The sequence below is a fragment of the Morone saxatilis genome, unplaced genomic scaffold (assembly GCF_004916995.1).
Source record: "Morone saxatilis isolate NCDOM2014 unplaced genomic scaffold, NCSU_SB_2.0 Contig17, whole genome shotgun sequence".
In the NCBI taxonomy this organism is placed as follows: domain Eukaryota; kingdom Metazoa; phylum Chordata; class Actinopteri; family Moronidae; genus Morone; species Morone saxatilis.
The window spans coordinates 21243695-21265843 of record NW_023339729.1 but is presented as its reverse complement, the minus strand read 5'-3'; the positions used below and the strand labels follow the sequence as shown (position 1 = coordinate 21265843).

Here is a 22149-nt window from a genome sequence, read left to right as displayed (position 1 = left end):
GAGAGAGAGTGAGATCAGTGAAAGAGGAAATTAAAGGGCTTTTCTGTGGGGAGGTCCAAGTCACCTTGAAGGGAGAGGGATCTTCCATTTCCAGGAAAACTCATGAACTGTGTTGTTGCCCCAAAGTCCTACTTGATGACTTTCTTAAAAAACAGGCAGGAACATCAAGGAAGGCTTTAAGTAGGTCAAATGTTTGGATATTATAATACATGTTAGACCTTGATCTTCATTTCTACTTGTATAATTAACATGCTGTAGTTTACTAGTGAGCAGCAAAATGAGATTTTTGGATGCTTATTAATGATTTTGCATCTCTGACCTGTATAGAGACCTAATAAAATAATATTTGCATCTTTAAAACTTGAAACATTGTTGGCTTGTAGCACAAAGTCGTGTAACTTCCATGGATTGTACTTTTTGTTGGATCATGGGAATTTCTGAAGGCGCTACAGGGAACATACATTTAAAGGGCTGAGGTTATTTATCAGTGCACAATATAGTAAACAAATAGTTGTTTTTGACCCATGTTAACTAGCCACTTGCTAGTATTTGCCCAGCACACACAGATTAAGTAGCTAAGCAGATGATGACTGACCGATTACCTTGTTTACTGATGGCAGACTTGGTTCAGAATCAGTATCCTCTTGTTGGAGTTTTACCCGGAGGAATGAGGAGAGATGCAGCACAGAAAAACCGAGCTAAGTTTGGGGTAATTGCTGGAAAAAAAGCCTGTAATAACTTACAAAGTTTTACAGTTATTATTCTGCTTTTTTGTTGAATCATATTGTTTCCTCCTGTGCTAATTTCAAAAGTACCGCTCTGTAGCTTGTCGACAGTCCTCGATTTAGCTAGTGCTAGCCACGTGAAAGTTAGAGATGATAACATTAGCTTTCTCACTCAGTAGCACCATTGCTTCATCTCGCCTGAGTAAATTTATATTAGGGGGAGATGTACAGTAGATATTTGCAAGTGTAAAATTGGGTAACGTTGGGGTAAATACAGTAAACATTATGATATGCTCTTTTGTTTTCTTTGTAATACTGTGCCAATTAGCTTGAAGTTAGTATTTAATAGCTTTCCTGACATTAATCAGATAATGTTGGATTGCATGGAACCTGTGTAAACGTATTAATTAAAGTAAGGCTTTATACAGATTTTTGGCCTAAATCAGATTTAATTATCCATAATTAATGATGTAAAGGTTGTCGGTGTTTTATTATATCCTAATTTCAATTTGAGGCCCCATCTCCAATCTGTCTGCCTTCACACCTTCAGACCTTCATTTCCCTGTGATAATTTACCTGAAACTACTCAATTATTAACTTAAATTAAATTAAAAATTCCACTCCATACCTTTAAATTTGGATGTTGTTGTTGTTGTTGTTGTATTGCATGCTTTCATCGCCTACTTCCTTCACGATGCTGTCATCAGTCATGTGATGGTATTTTCTGGTCTTTGTTTCTTTAATGTGATTTCTTGATGAGTCTCACTGTCGGGGTTTACTGGAGATTTTGGAGGCAACTACAGCAGAACGTGGGCGTGTTCTGCAGTTGTGAATGGCCCCTCTGCTCTGTATCTGTGAGGCACAAGGAGCATGTTAATAATTCAGTGCTGTGCCATGTAGCTCAGAGTTGGTTAATGAACACGGGGAGGAATCTCCCAGGCATATTGCTTTGATGTGGGCTATAGTGTGAGCGCTGTGTGACATAGTGCGGGGGGAAAGAGGAAGTTGCAGTTCGCGACAAAACGAGTCAGTGCTGGATTTATTATAGTTAAAAAAAATGATGCTGTGGTGGGCGGTCTTGTAGGCTCTCAAAGATAAGTTGAATTACAGATTCAGAGGAGGAGACTCTCTCTTTATCCTGTCCTAGGAGAGACATTTATGTTTCTTGGTGCTGTGATGCTGAACAAGCACCTTTTTTAACAGTTGCAGTATCCTTTTAATGATTATGTCTACAGGAACACAAAGAGCAGACCTCGCCTAATCAGCCAGGTTTCTCCCGTAGTAGATGACATCTGTGCCGTCGTCACTTTCCCGCACCTAAACTAGATAAACACAATCGCATCACTGAATATGGTTCAAATTTATAGTATAATATGGGTCATGGCTCATACGTATTGGTTACTCTGTACACCCCCACATTTTAAAGACAGAATTGGTAACCAGCTTTTAAAATAATCAATAGTTGGGGCAGACAGTATGATTGTTTTTTTCTTTTTAAATGGCATATGTGATGTATACCAGGAAGTTGGTATGTTTGTGTATATATATTGTAATGAAGTGAATTTAGTAAATTCAATTGAGAATCATTTTATAGATAAAATAACTTCACATTTTTGGTTTTCTGATTTTGGCAAATTTAACTGAATAAATATCTGACTAATCAAGTTGCCTCATCACATAAAACCTGCTATAACACTTGTTTTTCTACTTGAGGAAATCAGGTTGTGAACACAACGTTGACATATTATCACATTTTAAGTTGATGTGGCGTTCATGCCGGAAAGCGGTTGCTTATTTGCACAGCCAGCAGTGACGCAGCAACACCAGCTTTCATATTCACTCTCTTGTTTTAGCTCCTTTTGGTGCTGAGCAGGTAGTGTACATGGGCTCTTATACTCAACCACAACCACCTAACCAGCTAACCAGCCTCCTGTGGCCAAAAATTATGCTATGTGAACGATGATAGTGAACCAAAACAGTGAAGTTATGAGCGGACAGCTGAACGATGAGCTGAAACCCACCATTTAAAGCCTCGTAAAGCTCCGTAAAGCCGAGGAGAGCTGTAGATTCAGGTGATAATTCTCTGTAGGTTCATCGTTATGAGCGAACCCCCTTTACACTGTCACATTGTTTTCACATTGGCACCTGATACATTATTATAAAAATATTGATAATAGCTCCAGAATTACTTCACGCAGTTCTACACATTGATTTTTTTTATTCAATGGTCTCACACAGCCAGAGATATTATTATATATGTGATGGTTGACTAATTTCTTTTGTCTCGTGATACATTTTGTCATATTGCCGAATTCTAATCAGGAAATAGTGTAATTTAGTATTAAAACATAACCATTAGTTGCAGCCTTGATGCCTACAGACTGATACCATGTCACAGTGTCTGTGTGAAAGGGATGTTTGTGGCTCCCCAGCGCACAGAGCCGTCTCCAGTCCTGGTGTGATTTCCTATCAGAGACTGCAGAGGCTCTGGGGGCTTTCAGCTCAGACCTTTTCCATCTTGCCTTAACACAATTGCATCTCTTCACTGCCACCCACAACTCATTCCCTCTCAAATGCCCACCAGTCCTTCTCTGAGACTGCAGCAGAGGTGCAGGATGAAAACCATTTGAAAAGAGGCCTCTCCCAGCAGAGGTCCCGTTGGCATGGAAACGGCCGTCTTTGTGAATGGAGGCTTCTCTTACACGCTCGGTCAGAGGTTTCCCACTGTCTCATGGTCCAAGAGGACCCTGTCAGACGTCCATACAAGCTACAATTTAACCAAACCTGGGTTTATATAATACACTTTGTTGTTCTCTACAGGTTCCTAACTGTGGATAAGATTGTGGATAAGATTGTGGATAAGATTGTGAGTCTGCAGGTCTTTCGTTTGGTTCCCACATATGTGACTACTATAGTGCTCTTATTCATCTGCTGGTCACACTGAATATAGGGGCAGTGTGGGCCTAAAGTTTAGAGAAATGGACATTCAAAAGCTTGCTGGATCAAGCTCTTGTTTCTCAGTGTAATCAGTAGAAACTCACAGGGTTTCTCTGAACTGATTCCATAGCATGGCGGGATTGATTTAAAAAAAAAAAAAAAAAAAAAAAATCTGATTAGTGAGTAGTCTTCCTATATTTTACATTTCAGCTCATCACATTGGTTAACTAATATGTGGGTTTTCCAGCTAAATAAGCTTTTGCCCATTACTGAAAAATGCCATGTGTCTTTAATTACCACTGGAGTTTAAGAGATTTTTACGAGTGCATTGATTTGTGGGTGGACAATCATACAGAAGTGTCTGTAATTAACAGCCTGCTGGATGAAGGGATATTGAAGAAATGTGGATTAGGATTACATTTGCTTTATATGTAGGTTAAAATATAAAGAGAAATGTGCATCAAAGAACATTAATTGCCTTCATAAAAAAGCACTTTGAGCCCAATCACTTACTTGATTATCCAAATATTGCAGTTGACCTACATGCCACTACAAAGTCAAATGTTGAATAGCTACCAATTAGTAATTGTAAAACAGAAGTTCTTTTTGTTTCAACAAACGCTTTATTATAATAACACACATGATTAGATTTGCAGTGCTCTGTGGACCAGGATAGAGAACCACTGACCTAATTATTCATTTCCAAGTTCGGTTTCATCAACAAAGAAGCCAAGGTCGGTGCAGCATCCTGTCCTCGTCTTTTCCCTGCCATGCAGGTGTTTATAGTTGGCGTGCTCTTCACTGTCCTCCATACTGAGACCAGAAGTGATGAGTTTAAAGTGTGACTGTACTGTTTGGGATATTAATAATGTCTCTCAGAAATGTGCACCTTTTTTATGGTTGTAATTTTGCCCTGATAATATCCAGTTTCAGCATGGCCAAACTAACCTAACCATTTGTGGCAAAACATTGTAATTTTAGTGTTATTAGTCTGTTTGAGGATTCAAAACATTTTACTTACTGGAAAATCTTTGAGGTCACTTCAGGCTACAGTTTGCCAACCTAAAAACTGCCTAGAAATCATCAAATTTTTGAAGTTATTTAGATCACAGTTCTTTGGCCCACATTTTCTTTCTTCTGGATGAATTATTAACTGTTTATCACAGTTAAAGTAGGTTGGATCACACTTACTGTAGCTCTAAAATGCATCTGGTGTGAATTGACAGCTTTACGTAGACGTGAATGAATGCACTGATTAGGGTCAGACTTCTCCGGCTCAGTTGGACAGACAAGTATGATACCGGATATCATGTTATGTTCTTTGTTCCATAAATTAAATATTTTACCCTGTTCCTCTTCAGATTATTTTGGTGTGATAAAGAATTCGAGGCACTATAGGAATGTGTTGCATTGTCATGGTAGGATATCCTCCCTCAGACTCGACCTGGGTGGCTTTCCGCTGGGGATGCCGGCAGCTGGCGGCTCAGTTAAAGTGCCTTTAAGTCTATTAGAGAGGATAATCCTTGAGGGAGAGTTCAGTGAACAGAAGGAGTGGGCAAAACAGTCTGTCAATTCACTTTCCTCACTTTTGCCATGTGATTGTATCTCTTGTACAGTCCCTCCTGACGCAGGCAATCGTTCGCACACATGGCCACCATATGCTTTCTTCTTTGCTCCCTAAAAGAGGGCCTCTCTAAACAAGACATTAAAAGTCTAGAGAAACAATGACGTGTGCACTGCGTGATGTCTCGGTCTTAGTTCTGCTCCAAAAAAACGGGCTGTAAAAAGATCTGTGAGGTGCATTCTTTGGACAAGATTAACGTTAACAGGGATGTTTTGTTTCTTTCTCTGCCGTTGAATGTATTGTTTGTAACCCACAGTTGTTTTCTCACCTTTTGTTGCTTTCTCTACATTTTCTCTAGCCTCCCACCTTCCACCTTCACTGCCCCTGGCTCAGTTGGTGGCTCAGCATCACTTCAAAGAGGAAGGTCTGCAGAGCTGCAGATAACACACTGTACCCCCAAGCACCGGCAGGCTTTTCCAGAGCCCCTACGCAGTCCCTCGACCAACAGGTTTGGCCCTTCTATGTCTTGTAGGAAACTGTTTCTGCTGCTTTGCTGGTCTTTCTAGTGTTGCTTTCCCTCTAGTACCTCTCTTGCTGCAATTTTCCTTGTTCTGGTGAGCCCCCAGGTTTAAATGTAAACTTAAATTGCATTGTCACCTCGCAGCATTTGTATGTACTGTTGGAACTTGAAAAGATGAAAGGAATTAATAACTTGTTGGTGTTTTCTCAGGAGTCTTTTTTTATTACGCAGGTGTTTTTAACTTTTTAACTCTTTTAGTTATCAATAACATCATTATGTCATACCACAAAAATCCTCTCTAAATGAGTTTTTGTAGTGTGGTTTTAACTTCTACAGTTGAGTCACAGATTGTGCATAATGTCATTAGTACTGACTGATCTGATATAGATCAGAAATTGGTTCTTTTTCTAAAATTGACTAATAATGACTTAATGATCCTGCATATGCCACAACTTAAAAAATGCTTTTCCGAATTATTTGACTTGTTTTAAAGGCTTTAGTGTATTTAACTGGGATCAGGGATTGATTACATATTATCTTACCCTCTGCGTGCCTCTGTGACTCATCACATAGCAACTATAAAGCTACAGTAGTGGTGTGAATGGTTGGCTTCGATGTAATTTACTTCAATTCACGACCCTGTGGTTGGCAGCCAAACACTAAATAAATGTAGTACTGAGTGCAACACTACTCTTTTACAAGTTCAAAAAGAAATAGAAGTAGCTTTAAACTTGCCTAAAAAAACAAGAAATTCTAATATCTTGTACTGGCCAATTCGATTCATTGGTGGATTTAAGCAAATCATTGTGTGTGTATGTGTATGCTCAACCCCTACAAATGATATGGAAGACAACGGATAGCGGCTTTATGTTGGAGTACTTAAAGTATTTTGCTAATGCTCACCTCACAGTCATGGCATCTGTTGGCTTATCAGTGTTTCCATGGCAGCAGCACCTTACTGCTCAGGTTCCTCATGATTTCCTCTGGGATGAAACACCTCTTACTCGGCTCTCTGAGAACATCTCCTGTCCGTCTGTGGATTTCTGTGGCACATACTCTGTCTCTAGTGGAAATACATGTTGTCCATGTCATCAGGTGCCAGATAAATCTTGCCAAATGTACCATCAGTGTTTAATATAAAGGTACCACCTGGTTGGAAATGTGCACCCACTAAATGATTTTGTGTAGTGGCGAGTGAATTTCCTCAACCTACCAGCCACAGTGGCGTGTTTTGTTGTTGTTGTGACACTTCTTAATGCAGATTGAATTGTGAGTCTGCTCGTTTCACCTGACCATCAGGTGCACCACATGGATGGATAAAAAGAATAATAAGAGAGAAATCCAGGTGGGCCGGTCGCTCTGTGAGCCACTTGAGCAGCCCATTATATAAAAACAAGAGCGAGAGAGATGCGTTGTTGGCCCACTTTGATTATGCACCAGCCTACACCCTCCTCTCAGAGATCCTCAGTGAAGTTCAACAGTTGGTCGAGGTTTTGTAGCTGAAGCTGTAAGAAAGATAGAATAAGTAAGGATACGATAAACAAGCATGAATAGTGATGACTTTCACTTAGCATTGGCAAATTAAAGACTGACCACAATTGTTAGACCATTTCTCTTGCACAAGGATTTTATGAAGGAACAAAACCTACAGAAATTACAAATATTAGTTGTTTATTTCTTAAACTGCTGTATTGTTCAATTGGAAAATAATGTTATAGCAGTGGTTTTATTTAATGTTATACTAATACACTTATACTTACCCCTCCAGCTTGTGGATAGTGCATCTGTAGTGGACAGATGGACATTAAGAGCCAGGATGCCAGTGTCTTGATGCCAATATGTGCTCCTTCTCCAGCCTTCCTAAGAGCAACACATTCCCCTTGTTCTATTTTACATACATTTTACTAAAGTTATTGTTATTAATATTGTTCAGTAATCATGTTGAAGTGTGACGACATAAAGTCTGAATAGAGTAATGCTAGAATATTGTATGTTTTCATTTTTTTTACATTCAGTTACAAGAAAATAGCTGGTATACAAAATTAATAGCTGGTAGAGTTTGAAATCCACCAGTCACAGTGACACGTGGACAAAAACATTTCCAACCCTGCACCTGATGTCATGTAGAGAGAATGAGTATTAGGAAAGAATGTATGTACGGTGTGTGCAACGTCTAATAATAAACTCCACTAAACTGTTGGACTAGTTGTTGGCGTCACAGGAAAAGGAAAGGATTATATCAGGAGTCTACATGCTGAACAAATGAATACTCACCTTTGAAGACATTCAAGTGATATATAATATGTCTTTGTTATTCTCTGCCAATAGACACACATTGCGGTATGCCTCTCCAGGCAAATTGATTGTTCACCCTTTTAATTTAAACATAAAAGATTGGAATAATATGTTTTTTAGACCTGCTTTTTATCTTGCTATGTGATGAAATGTGATATTTACATACCGATTACTCACTGACTCATTATTTGTAGCTCCTGGAACCAGTACAGTTGAATATTTATAATAAACAAGCTTCCAATGCAATAACATGGGTAGCATTAGAAGTAGTTATAACTTCGGTCAATTACACAGCACATCTAACCGAAAGGAAAGGTCACATTTAGAAATTCATACAGAGAAAGTAGACTTCAGGCTTTCACTAGGATCATGGCTTTTTTTCCTCTTTACCATATAACAGTGTAGTTTATTTATAGTATAACATCGATGCAAAGACGGCAGCGCAATTAATTATATCACTGTCATCTTCATCACGCATCTACCATGATCACAATCACCGTCACCATTGCTGTTGTCACTGTTATTCATAAAAAAAACTAAAGATGGTGCCTCTTCAACTTGTAATGAAAAGGATGAGAGCGATGTCTGCAAAAGATTGAAATGAATGAATGAGAAATAATAACATTAATCAAGCCTGAATCAACAGCCTGAGACAAACATGTATGATCTTTCTCTTTCATTAAATCTGCCTCCTCTCATTAGTTTCTGTTTTTCTTTGTAATGCTCTGCATGCATGAAATGTGAGCTAGCTGCAGATGTATAGTTTGTTTTTTCTCGAACTACTGAGACTCACAGCTGCATGATTTTGATTGTCAGGTCTCAGTTGTGTGGTGTAGAAAGCTCCTGGAATTGGAGGAAGAAGCCGTTGAGAAGGTGGGGTCGAAGAGGAAATGAGGCTGCATTCCAGCAGTGATTTATGAAGTGTCTTTCATTCTCTCTGTACTCCTGGCTAGTTTGCAGCTGCTCCAGACAGCTCCCTGACTGTAGTAAAGCTGGACCAATCCCAGCACAGATATTGAAAGGAAGTCAGTATTTGCCATGTGAGCAAAGTTGATACTGCAAGGAAAGCTAAGTGATTAGCATTGCTAATTTGAAGATTCACCTGCGGCTCTAGAGTTTTTCTTTTTTTGTTAAAAATCCCTTCACTCTTTGGTTTTTGCTAATACATCATCCCTGTGTAACTTTAGGCAGAAGCTTGCATACGCCCTTGTCATCTCCATTTTGAGGTTTTTATTCACCGAGGAAAAATCCTGAATAAAGCTCTCATGTGGACAACAGAACTTGGAACAAAAAGTAAATGCTCACAAACTACAGAATGAGTCACGTCTTAATGTGACTAGACGAGGCCTGTTTTATCATTAATCTGTAAGAGACTGGAGCACTGCTGTATGAGAACATGCTAACCAGACTGGGCTTGAAGTTCACACCTGCCACAGGAATTGAAGATATTGTTAAACCCCTGTGGGTTGTTTGACTTTGTTGGAATAACAGTCTAATCTACAATATACAATATGTTTGGTATATTATGATTGCAATGGAAACTGTTGAGTGACCTAAGATTGGATTAGCCACTCCAAATATTTAGCATTCACCAATCAATTAGTTAGGCATTTCAGTATTAACGTTGACAGGCTGTTCTTTGCTGGGGCAAAGATCTATTTTTACATTTTATTGTACGGAATGAAATCAAAACAATTAAGGCTACTCTGACTTCTCCAACTGTACCTTTTTTCTTTTCCACATTACTCATGTTTCGAATGTTATGTAGAGTTTAGCCAAAATTTCCAAAAGAAAGGGACAATTATTCTGAAGAGGGACCTAATGCAGTAATGTTATCAAGAGTCCTATTATGCTTGGGTCACTTAGGTAATTTTAGTATTTCCTTGCAGTTCTAAGTTATCTTTGTTACGTAACTTTTGTAGTTTATGTGCTGTTTAATTTGGTTATGTGAAAGAATGAAGAAGAAAGGACGTCCATTAGGTTTAATGCTGACTGAAATTTGAACCTTTACATCAGACTATGGAATGAAGTGTATATCACTTCTGTGTCTTCTAGATGAATGCACACACAAGTGCATTTACAAGTTGAGATGCTTACAATTTGTCTTCCCTATACAAAGTTCACAAATTCTGGATGAGAGCAATGAATTTGTTCTCTGAAGACAGTTGCATAACTCAGTGCTTCTCTCATATTTTGACCAGAGTTACTCAGACTGAACTGAGGCCAGGAAACACGGCAGTTGCAGTTCTCCATGAGGATTTTATTTGGCACATCCAGACACAGCTGACCCAGACTGACAGCACTGTTGCATGTGTCCATAACCTCTGTGCCTGCCTCACTCAAAGGTCTCTGGGAAACATTCACAATTTTTCCTAGAAAGCCGTGGGTTATCCCCTTGAAATAGGGGTTAAAAGGTGGCTTATTTTGTTTCTGAACAACATAGGAGTTGGCTAACATGTAGCCTGCAGAGTGAGTGAAACAGAAGCGGCAGCCCTTTGTGTCTATATTAAGGAGACAGAGAGCGGTTTTTGAGACTCTCTCAGACGAACTGTCACTAGTATAGCCCCATATATAATAAAAAAGTGTATACTTTGTACTCTACTCTTGAGGCCAAGTGACACTGGCTTAGTTCTAATTCTTCTATTCATCTTGGAAGCATTATTTTTTGGCATTTTGCCATTATCAGATAGTGAAAGAGTAGATACAGACAGGAAACACGAGGAGAGAGAGAAAGGTATTACATGCATTAGAAGTCCCTGTCTGGAATTGAACTGGGGACAGTATGGCCACGTGGCACGCATCTCAACTACGGTTGCCTCTGAATACTCAATGATTCGAGTCATCAGTCGAGAAGTACCTGAGTCGACTGATGACAGCATGGGAGGCTGTTAACTTTACAGACCTCAAAATGACCACAAAACCAACTGTGATGGAAGCAGAGAAGAGTTATAGTTAATGGAGGGCAAGGTGACGCCGGGCAGCGGCTGCTCCGATGTGTGAAGTCGACTGACCCACTTTTGGTAGTTGTTGGTGGTACAACCTCTGCTGTCGTCCACTGTGAATGACAGGAAGGACGTGCCGTGGTGGGCTGGGATTTTATAACTGAATTATCCACACTTAGGTCTCAGTTATCTCAGCCACTAGGCCTCCAGGTTTTGGGAATTTGTGTGGCTAGCAGTTGTGTTTCATTGGTTGTACCCATGAACTATGAACCTTTGGTGATATGAGCTGTATGTGTATGGATGATGCATTAATTATAGTTGGTACCTTGGACGAGCCAGGCATGTTTTAATGGATTACTATTGACTAAATTAAGCGGATCAAAATCTGATCCTTTCTTTACTGAACTTAACTGTTCTTTGTCCACCTCAGCTTTCTAGTGCCGATGCCCAGTTAAACTTTTTTTCATATATCAAGCTTTGATTTACAACTGTAGTTTGTAAATCTAGAAGGCTACTTGTTTTTTGAGTGTATAAAATACACATTGTAGTAATGTTAAGAACACAGATTGGGATTGCAACAAAAAGACTTGATTTACCTAGAAAATACAGCCATACAAAAGTCATTTGGATAGTCATGTCTTCTTTCATAACACACAAAAAGTCAAACACCAAAGAGTATGAAAATATTTATCTCCAAGTTTTATTGTTTCTCACTGAATCTGCCTTTCCGCACTTCTGTATAAAAATGATCTTTTCATTGGCAGTCTATAACCCCTCATCACATCAAGATACATCCACTTAATGCAACATCATTTAAAAAAAAGGGCTTCTTTGCAATTTCAGTTATGCACTTCATTGCAAATAAAATAATCCTGAATTGTGAGGATTTCAGTCTGTCTTTCTTTCTGTCTCACGGTTATCAAATGTCAAACAGCTGGATAGCCTGTCTAGGCATCTGCTCATTTCCCAGAACTCGATGTCCATATCCAGTTTTGTTTACGTCAACTTAGAAATCCTATTCTCTTTACACAAGCCAGCTCCTTGGCACTGCTGGGGAGTCTAGTGGGCCTAATTATGTTTGTAGGCAGCTGCTCCTTTTCTCATATTAGAAACACCTTTATCTATGTTTTGACCTGTTGTCGAGCAAATTATACCCTAGGGTACAGGAATAAGCTATGCACTATTGGACGATTCGTGCAGTGTTAAAGACCAACATATGGATTGGGTTAGAAGGATCACAGGGGCTCTGAGACAGGGGTTTTCTACCAGTATAGACTAACTCTTGATGATATACAGGTGACTGGTGTTTCTAGATTAAAGTGAAGTACTGGAATTAGATTTAGTTTTTGCTGAAAAAGGACACAATTTTATCCTTTTTGTTGTTGTTTTTCAATGCGCTCTTATTTGGTCACATTTGTAATGAGAAGACATTTTAAGATTTATGAACTTTTCTGCAGTGATCACACTCCCCGCATTGGTCTTATTCAAATTCCTCCAATACTGCCTAAAATACGGTATTGTGTTTCGACATGTACGTGTGGCCGTGCACTGATCTGATACCACGTAATTTATTAGGATCAACACAGGAGCCTACCACTTCGTAGCAGTTTGGCTTTTTCCCCCCAGGATAGTCATGAGCCACCGTACTCCGAGTCTGACAAAGGGTTTAAGCCAGGCCATACAACAATGATAGCAATAATACAACATTTCTTAACACACATGTATTATACCTGTACTCGCTATCAGCCAACACACAAAGTCCAAGAATCTGTATCGGGAAGGAAAAGTGGTATCTGAGCATCTCTAGTGTTTTAAGGGGCACAAATGTTTATATTCCTTACAATGTCTGTACTGCGTTGCAGTTAATTGGCCAAAGGGCCAACATTTTTAGCCATTGCCTAGGCGATCTGTGATTTGAGCAGTCAGTTACTCAGATGACTCCATACTCCATGCTGAGGTTACAGGACTACTTGTTGCTGCGAGTTTTGACAGTTTGGTAATTTGCCATCACCACTACTGGACCCACGAAAAACAGAAATCTAACACCTGCTACACACCCACCCACCCACTCTGTAACGCTACTGTACTGTTACTGTATTACCAACAACTCCCAACAGTTTGATACCTCTTCTCTCTAGCCAATCATGTCAGTTTCAGGAGTCACATTCTCCTGCTTACACTCATATCATATGATTTATAGAAGCTTAAAAAAACACAATAATAGCTTTGAATCAGGACCTCAGGATGAAGAAACGTGTGAAAAGCAAAGTGTCAGTTTTAGTAGGCAGCAGCTGTCAATGTGTCAGATAACATCTTTAATTCCAAGTAGAATCAAATCCTTACATTTAGGTAAATCTAAGCATTTGATTGTATTTGGAAAGTTCAAATTCCAGTGATTTTTAAACTTGCTCTTAGCTGTGCACTGGTCTACCAGCAGCTGCCCCCTGTTCACTTCCCACCAGACGAGACAGAGGAAGAGCTGGCGCATCTGTGGTGGTGACTCACTCTTACACGCTGGTGCAGGTGTTGCATATTGGTTGTTCAATTGTTCTGTTGTAGATTTTGTTGGCAAACCTTTTAAAAACTGGCGTGTTCTGTCGGGGTTTTGGAGAATACACTGTGAAATCCCACCATCCTTATCTCACTACTCTGGCCCGCTTGCTTTCTCCTCTCGTATTGCAGACAGTCCCTTGGCCTGTTAACTCTTCGATGACCTTTGAGATTACTGCACTGACTGTTCCTTTTCTGTCTTTGTCCACAGAAAGAATCAACTCTTAGAGTGGGACCAGGAGACGAGAAGACCAATTGTGGCCTGAACAAAGACAGACAGAGAGAACTGTAAGTAAACACTGTAACCGTGCGAGCATCTCGGAGGCCAGGAAGTTTTTCTGTGAATGTAACTTGTGCTCAATGCAGTGCTTATCGTATAGGTTTACACACAGGAATAGTGAGATTTGTTGTTGTTTTCAAATGGGCCAGAGTGCTCATGTGTTTGTTTTTAAGTAGATGATAAAGAAACAGTCTCTTCTTGGTGGATCTTAGTGTTTCTGAATCTAAAAAGGTTGGGATGAAAGTATAAAACAGACGGCAGGAAATATCTTGCATATTTAAGCATTTATTAAGCTCCTTGCGATCATATCTGTATTCTATATATCTCTCTATATGTCTGTGAACAGCAGTTTGCTCCCAAGCTTTGTTTTCAGCCAACAAAACCTGGAAATTATGAAAAGTAGCCTGGCAAATATCCAAGTAGGCTAGTACTTCTTGCTAATGCGACGACCAAAACCGCTGTTTTGAACATTGACAAAAATAAATGGATTCAAGTTTATGTCATGTTGGTGTTTCTTGTCAACAGCTGATGGGGATGTAAGCTTGAATCCAGTTGTGTCCTAGCAACACATCCCCCATTTAAGGGTCTGTTATCAAGTAAAATCATTCCCCCTCCACCATGGTATTAGCCACCATAAATAATTTCTCAGCCTTTTGGAAACACTAGTCGTAGTAATACTGAATTCATTACATACCAAACTTCATTACAAAGGGCTTTACAGTAATGGATCAAAATGATTGCGAACTATGTGATCTCACAAAGGCTCTTTCTTATATGGTCTTGTTTTTTAAATTTTCTTGGGGGGGGGGAGGGTTTCATGTCTTTATTTAGATAGTGAGAGCCTTTTAAGATAGACAGGAAACTGGGGAGAGGGAGAACAAGAGAGGGAGAGAGAGAGAGAAGGGATGACATACAGCAAAGGGCTGTAGGCTGGAACCTGGACAAACAAGGACTCTGCCTAAGTACATGGGACACAAGCTCTACCAGGTGAGCTATCAGTTTATATTTGTAAGTAATGCAAAATGCACGACCACAGGTTATTTTAGATCAAAGGCTTGTTGTTTCAACTTTTACATCATTGGGCACATATGCTTCAACTCTGCAGCTACTACAACACATTTTTATAGAATAGTATCTAGTTCTAAAGGCTTGCTGTCACTATGGCTTCCCATCACATGTCCTTAGAGCCCAAAGCGACATCTTCAAATTGCTTGTTTTGTCCAGCCAACAGTCCACAATCCAAAGACATTAAGATGTTCAGTTTGCAGTGATATGAATCAGAAAAAAGCAAATCAAACAATCGATCATCCAGTTAGTTGCAGATTAGTTGTCTGTCATGATTGAATAATTGTTTCAGCTCTACATGCGACATCATATTAACCTTAATATCTCAACCTCAGTATTATTCCTGGCTTATCTTTCCTTTATTGTGTAGTCCTCAGCCTTTTGCTGTTGTTTTTAAATAGCAGTGTTTTTATTTTATGAGAGAAAGTGAAACCATAGTGTTGCAAAAGCCTTAAATGTCTGACATGTTTCACATCAGGGTGCGTGGCCCACATTAGCTCCCTTAGTGAGGATGTGTAAACCATGTGTCATCTAATGAAGCGGAAAAAGGTGCCACAGAGATCAAGGAGGACAAGAAAATGATCACTACAGTGGATGTACGGAAGGCCCCACCCTGTGTTTCATTGTCAGCATCTCAGGCAGGATGCAGACCTTTCACACTTGCGCACGAGACACAGTGGAAGTTGTTGGGGTTGTTATGAACAAACAGGAGGTGAATTAACTCAGAGGCATCCTATGTGTGTGATGGTCTTTTGTGGTAGTGTGTGTGTGTGGAAGCAGGGAGCTGAAAAGGCACACGAATAGCTGCAAAAGATATAAGTAGTAGCCTTTTCTTGTTTAAATAGCTTTCGATTTTGTTGTAGCTTTATACTTTTTGTCTTGGATACATTTGGCTCATTTGAAATTTTGCAAACCATGTATTATATATTGGCAAACTCTAGTTATCAAATGTTCTGTAAGATTAACTTAGGCACAGTAACATTTTGGTAAGTCAGGTTGCAAATGATCATCATTGTGTACCTTGAGTTTGATCCATGTGTGGTTGCTGACAATGACGTCGTGGCCGAAGGCATACAGTTAATGTGTTTATGATGCATTCAGTGCTCATTGCTATAAGTCGGATTCTTCCTTAAAGCCACGAGTGTGGTGCAAGTCTTGAATTATTCATCTCAGGCACGCGCTGGTGGATTAAAGGTAAAGTGATAGCACATAGCAGTGCCTTTCTTGGCTTGCTGCTGCATTTTTAAAGTGTGGACTGGCACTCAAATGTCAAAATGTTAACATTGTCTCCCCCTAAAACTATTACCCTGGTCTCAAGGACCAGATAAAGGAAATTTGATATGAAGTTTGAATAATTCAGGATGATGGTCTGGGATTGAATTTTCATCCAAGTGCAACTCCCCTATTTGTATCCCAGTGTTATCTCCTTGTGCTCGAGACTCGAAAGGTATAAATGATGCATTTGTTGCAAACAATAGAGAGAAATGACAAATATTTCATCTTGAAACAAAATCACTTTGATATTTGTTCAGTCATTGTATTTTTCATGCGTCTGCTTGTTACATTTGCCAGAAGACATTTTGCTTGAACATGAAGGAACAGAATATAAGTGAATTCCAGTAAAAAGGTGACCGTGTCCAGCAGGATCCCTGTGGGAAGAAGTGCACTGCTGTCATTTCCTATAAAAGTCCTTTTTTAAAAAAAAAAAATTGAATTTGAATTTGAAACTGCTTCCTAAGCAGACAGTTGAAAGGGACTGAGATTTAGCCGTCCTCTGTGTCACTCCCTAATCAGTCCCACACCTCTCACCCACTCATTCTCTGTAAATAATTCAGAACAGCCTTTTTGCCTGCTCCAGACAAGAACGTACACACAATTGATAATGGAGGATAGCTGGGGGCAGTAAAAATCATTGCTGATGCACATTTTAAGAGTCCAGGAAGTTTAATCGGGACGTCTTTTGCAAGTGATTAACTTCATGTTTATTGATGCAAATGACCACGTAGGTAAAACAGTTTGGAAACTACGTGAGATGCCATATGTATCTTCTTTAAACAAATTGTCAAATCGTATACATCTAAAGAAGAACAGCTATTCTCAGTGTGAGCCAAATGGGTCAGCATATTAAAATAAGGCATGACAGTACGGACAGTAGGTCAGTACTGACTGTAGCCAGCCCTACTTGCTTCAGGCTCTGTAAATGTGGGTAAATAGTCGTGTATGGTTGTGTGGACGTGTGGTGCACTTTTTAAAGACTTTGCTCTAAGAATGTCAACTTCATGATCATACAGAAGGTGAGTAGAAGTAACAGAGGCTTTATTTTTATTTTTTTATGACGTTTTTGTGGCTGAAAAGTGTAGGTGAGTGCTGTGTTAGGGATATTGGGCAGGGGGTCTGTAATCAAATCAACTCACTTTCATCCCTGTGCTTTGGGGCCCACTCTATGTAAAACTAAGTGTAACAGGAAAAGATGGGTGTTTTTTGTTTTGTTGATGTGAGGATCTTTGTAATCCTTTCGAGGGGTGTGGTTAACACTTTCTCAGCCATTCATGGTTTGGAGATCCTGTTGAAAACAGGAAATATAACTTTGTCGTTTTGTTGGGCAGACAGGAAGTTGTGACTTTACTACACCTTTTAGCTTTGGCCTGGTGCCAGAATTTGAGTCCTTAAGATGTTGAAATCTATCTTTATGTGCAATTTCATGATGTTATAATATATGTGTTATTATATATATTGTGTTAAGACTCATTACAGGCCAGATTTAACCTGTGGGAGTCAAGCTTGCTGAAAAACTGACTGATGTTAGTTGCAGTCCTGCTTGAGTTTTCAGTCTTTGCCCACTAGAGTGCAGCCTACTCAGAGGAAAAGGTTGTCCACAAGCTCAGTCATATCTTCGTGGTCATGTTGAGGATTTTTTCACACAAATGCGTGCAGACATTGGAGAGATGGCTTGCATATGACATGATACAGACAGTGAAGGATCCACTCTTTGATACGCTCTCTGACTACAGCAGCATTTTTCTGTTCAGTTTGTCAAAATTTGGGAGTTTCAGGATAATTGAGGACCTAATTTGCAAGCCCACTTAAATGTATCAACTTCTAATTGGTTTCAAGAAATGAATGGCACCATGTTAATTAGCACACATTTGTCACTTGACTAAGTCCAAATCTTATTGCTCTGTCATAGTCATCACTTGGAGATTTAAACACTACAGATTAGGTGGATAATTTACATTGGGGAAGTTCCATTAACCAATTAATGGTTGTGTTGTTTTGTTTTGGGGAGTTTGTAGACTCTAATCTTTGTCTGTTAGACATTGGCAACAGTCTACCTTAATGTCTCATTAGTGGCTTCCCCAGTCTTCACAATAAATACTATAGATTTACTCATCAGACAGCAGACGCAGCACAATTGGCTTTATACTTTGAAGGGAATCATGACTTTAAGATGTTATTTTGTGGCTGTAAAGGTGGTAAAAAGAAACAGGGATGTTACTGGCTTTTAAATGTGCTTGATACAGCATTGGCATAATAGAAACAATTTGATTTTGTGACTCTGAAACTCTGTTGTCAAGAGATATATTTTATGGATTCTTTCTTCGTCATTCTTTCCTAGTTCAGCTAAGGCTTTAAGCATATAAATACATCTATTTACATGCCGCAGAGCAAATAAATACTATAAAATATGACTTTGTCAAACTCAAACCAAATGAGGTTTGAAAAAGAAGTCATTGGTAGTAGCAAAAAGTGACCTGTTTCAAGTAATTAATGTCCCATACAGCTAGGTATACAGTTCAGTGATAAAGAGGAGCACTGTTATTTGACCCTCTGTAAGATATCAAGGATTTATTTATATATATATATATATAAATATAAATATGCAGTTGACAAAAATCTTTGTTGACATTTCTCTCTTCTCAATATGAAATACTAAAAAGCTAATGAAAGGTTATGCATGTGTTGATCTCAGTAATGGAGGTTATTCTTCCGCATTAAGGGATCAGCATGTGGTGTAATGATGCCACACTTCAGTCGACAATGGAAGATGAGACAACAGTGACACAGCTTTTTTTGAGCCGCGCTGTGATCGTTTGTGGTGAGATGAGTACAGTTATCATCCAGGGGATAAATTGACTTGTTTTTTTGGTTAAAGTTGAATTTAATAAGTGCGAAAAAGCCACCTTGTCCTTCAGTCCGCTGTCTTGTTTTACATGTCTGAGTTTTTTTTATGGCTTTTCCAAACTGAGATTGTTGCCGATTTTGATTTGTTATAAGACTATGAAATCATGACATGGAGACGGCAGTGGTCGTAGCATTAAATTGACTTTGCATTTCGCCCTTCTTGTCAACTCATCAACAGCTTTGCCCATTGTCTGATTCCTCTTCTGACTACAAGAAAACAACACACATCATTATAGAGCACCATATTGATCAGTAAAGCTTTTGTCCAGTTAATGCAGTGCTGAATATTAAGTTTGTGGTTACACTGCAGAATTAAGGCGTTATACAGTAATCTCTCTTAACAGGACAAATAATACAGTGAAATTCATGCCATGTTATGTGCCCGTCTAGATGGCCCTGTGGGGTTTGATACTCCCTATAGCTGCTGTATGTAAGCCTGGTGTCGTCATGTCGTCCTCTGAAACACTCTGCCATGGTGCAGTGAGTCTCCGCTTTATAGATCAATACTGAAGCAGTGAGCTGACACAGTGAAAAGCAATATTCATAAATAATGAATAGAGCACCCTTTCACCCTGCACTGGCTTTCAGTCTTGGCCAAGAAAAGAACAAATCTGTAAACATGATGCGTTTTTTTTTTTTTTTTTGCTTATGGAGCATTATGATTTAAGATTTCACACTGCCTCAACGTTAGCTGCTACATACATTATGTGAAGCCGGGGCTGGCTTTTTTTTTTTTTTCTGCAATCCTTTGTCCTTGTTCCAGTTTGACAGCGTTACTATTCTTTATAGATTGTTTCTGATGATTGTAGATAGAGGTGTCTCTGTTAGCTGTGTCCCATTTCTCTCCTGATGTGCTGTTTGTTCCTGGGAGATGGCAACCTGGTGTTTCAGGAAATCTCTGTTGCAGTGAATCACAGTGAGGTGTCACCTTTTAGTAGCACTTCTATCAACAGCACAAAGATGTGCCAGTGAGTGAGCACGGAGAACAGCTTTAAGTGCTTCATTATTACCCTTTCCACCACCTTTTTATGTTGGGCGCAATTTGGCAGCCGGTCACAGCTGCACGCCAAAGCATGATGCACTTCACCCAAATAAATGGTTGGAGCGATAACAGCTCTTGTCATTTTTGCAGTGTCCAACTGAAAAGAGACTAATGGCAGTCGATTTTAGAGTGGATCTCTTTGCGTCATTTAACCCAGTCAGTTTGTGAAATACTGAACAGGGTGGACAGCCCAGGTGCAGAGATACAGGTGCGGAGATACTTTTGTATCCAGGTGCAGAGATACTTTTGTTTGCATTCAAACATGAAGCCAATTTCTGTGGTGGCGTATTTCCATATAACCTCGATTTAGATACGTTAGCGGACGTTACTATAACCAGATTTGCTCTGAGCCGGCAAAACTGAGACAAGGCGTGTCGCATTTATCCCAAGGTGTTTGTCGTTCCATTTCATAAATGTACAGAAAATGGAAAAGAAAGGACAATGCTGGTGGGAAATAAGAAATAGATCAGTTAGATTTGAGCTATTAAATAGACACACAAGGTCAGTGAATAGGTTAAATTACAGCTAATCTTCGTACTGTAGTTTAACTGGTTGTTTGGTGCAAATAAACCTGAACTACATAAACACACAAGCTGTTAAATACTTATATATTTATTTATTTATTTTGCATACGCATCGCAGAGTCAGCCATCGTGGTACATGTAAACCCATCTCTGTAAACTATAAAGAGGTAAATGATGAGGAAGAAGAAATTGGACAACCCGCTGATTTAAATGTCCACTTTAACACTTATATCCTGAATAATAACCAGAAAATTCAAAAGGGGTATTATTTCCCAGTAGAGCTGTAATTAACCATTATGTTCATTTAAAATCATTTCAGTTTAATCAGTTGAAACCGAGAACATCAAATGGTTGTCATTAATATTTTTACATGGAGACATTTTCTAAATAGCTAATGAACTAATCAGTTAATCAACTAATTGTTTCAGCTTTAAATCACAATATAACAAAATTGCTATATTTTTAAGAATTCGCACTGGCAGTACCTGTAGTGTATGTAGTATCCCTAATCCATATACTGTTTGATAATTATCCGATATTGACTTTAATAGGTCTTTTAGCCATGTGCAAAAACTAACTAACTCTAGTCGGTTAGTGTTAGTATATTATACCTTTGTACATTGTCTTGGTGTCGGTGGGGATAGCAGACAATGATTTTGAATAGTCATTTAACATTATGTGTGTGCTATTAATAGCAAGCTGCTGCCGTTCCTTTAACAGAGAGCCCATTCTCAGTTTTTCCTTTTTGTCAACCTATCTTTGCCTCACCATTATTACTGCCCCTCCCACTCGCTGTCTCTCCCTCCCCATGGCCTCATGGCTTCATCAGCTCTGGTAACTATTATCTTCTGCGCTGAGTAATGTTCATGTCATCCCTGTGTGTCACTAGACTCATCAGGTCAAACATCTGTGTTGAGGTGAGCAGTGAATACGCAGGCTCACTACAGCTGGGGCACATGTTGAGACAAGGGAATGAAAAGAAAGGATGCACTTTTACTGCAGATGTTTTGAACTGGCAATAATCAGACTTGCAGGCTGTAAATATCAGTTAACACCGGTACTGTGCTCTATCCACTTGCTCCAATAAAAGCTTAATGACTTTAAATTACTATGATAGAGTTTAATAACTGCAGATTTAAGAGTGCTTATTTTCCACTTGCCTTCTTAGTTTTTTTTGTATAAACTGTCTTTTTACTTCACTGATTATTACAGCAATCATCAGCTGCATCTTGACCGCAGTGAGAGATTATTACCATAATAATCCTGTCTGCTCCGTTATTGTCTCCTAAACGCTTACCCTGGACCCCTCCCCCACCGCATTCAGACTGTATGCTGCCTATCAGTGCTTCTGGTGCATGCAGAGTGGCTTGGATTTCTTATAATATTCTATTCACTGCTTCCTCAATTAAGTGAACAACCAGGAGCTCCAATGTCATATGAGGGGAAGCACTTTTATCGGCAAGTTGGAGGAGCTCAGTCTGAGTGGTTTACCGCTGGAGCTTGTGGTGGTGGTGGTGGTGGTG

At 39.3% G+C, this 22149-nt stretch overlaps 1 protein-coding gene across 1 annotated transcript in view; it reads left to right on the top strand.

The window, feature by feature from the left end:
• fbxw7 (F-box and WD repeat domain containing 7) overlaps positions 1–22149 on the top strand; it is a gene marked incomplete at its 5' end in the record, with an annotated part of 110856 nt that overhangs the window by 5283 nt on the left and 83424 nt on the right. The window contains 2 exon segments of the mRNA XM_035659354.1: positions 5585–5734; positions 13745–13821.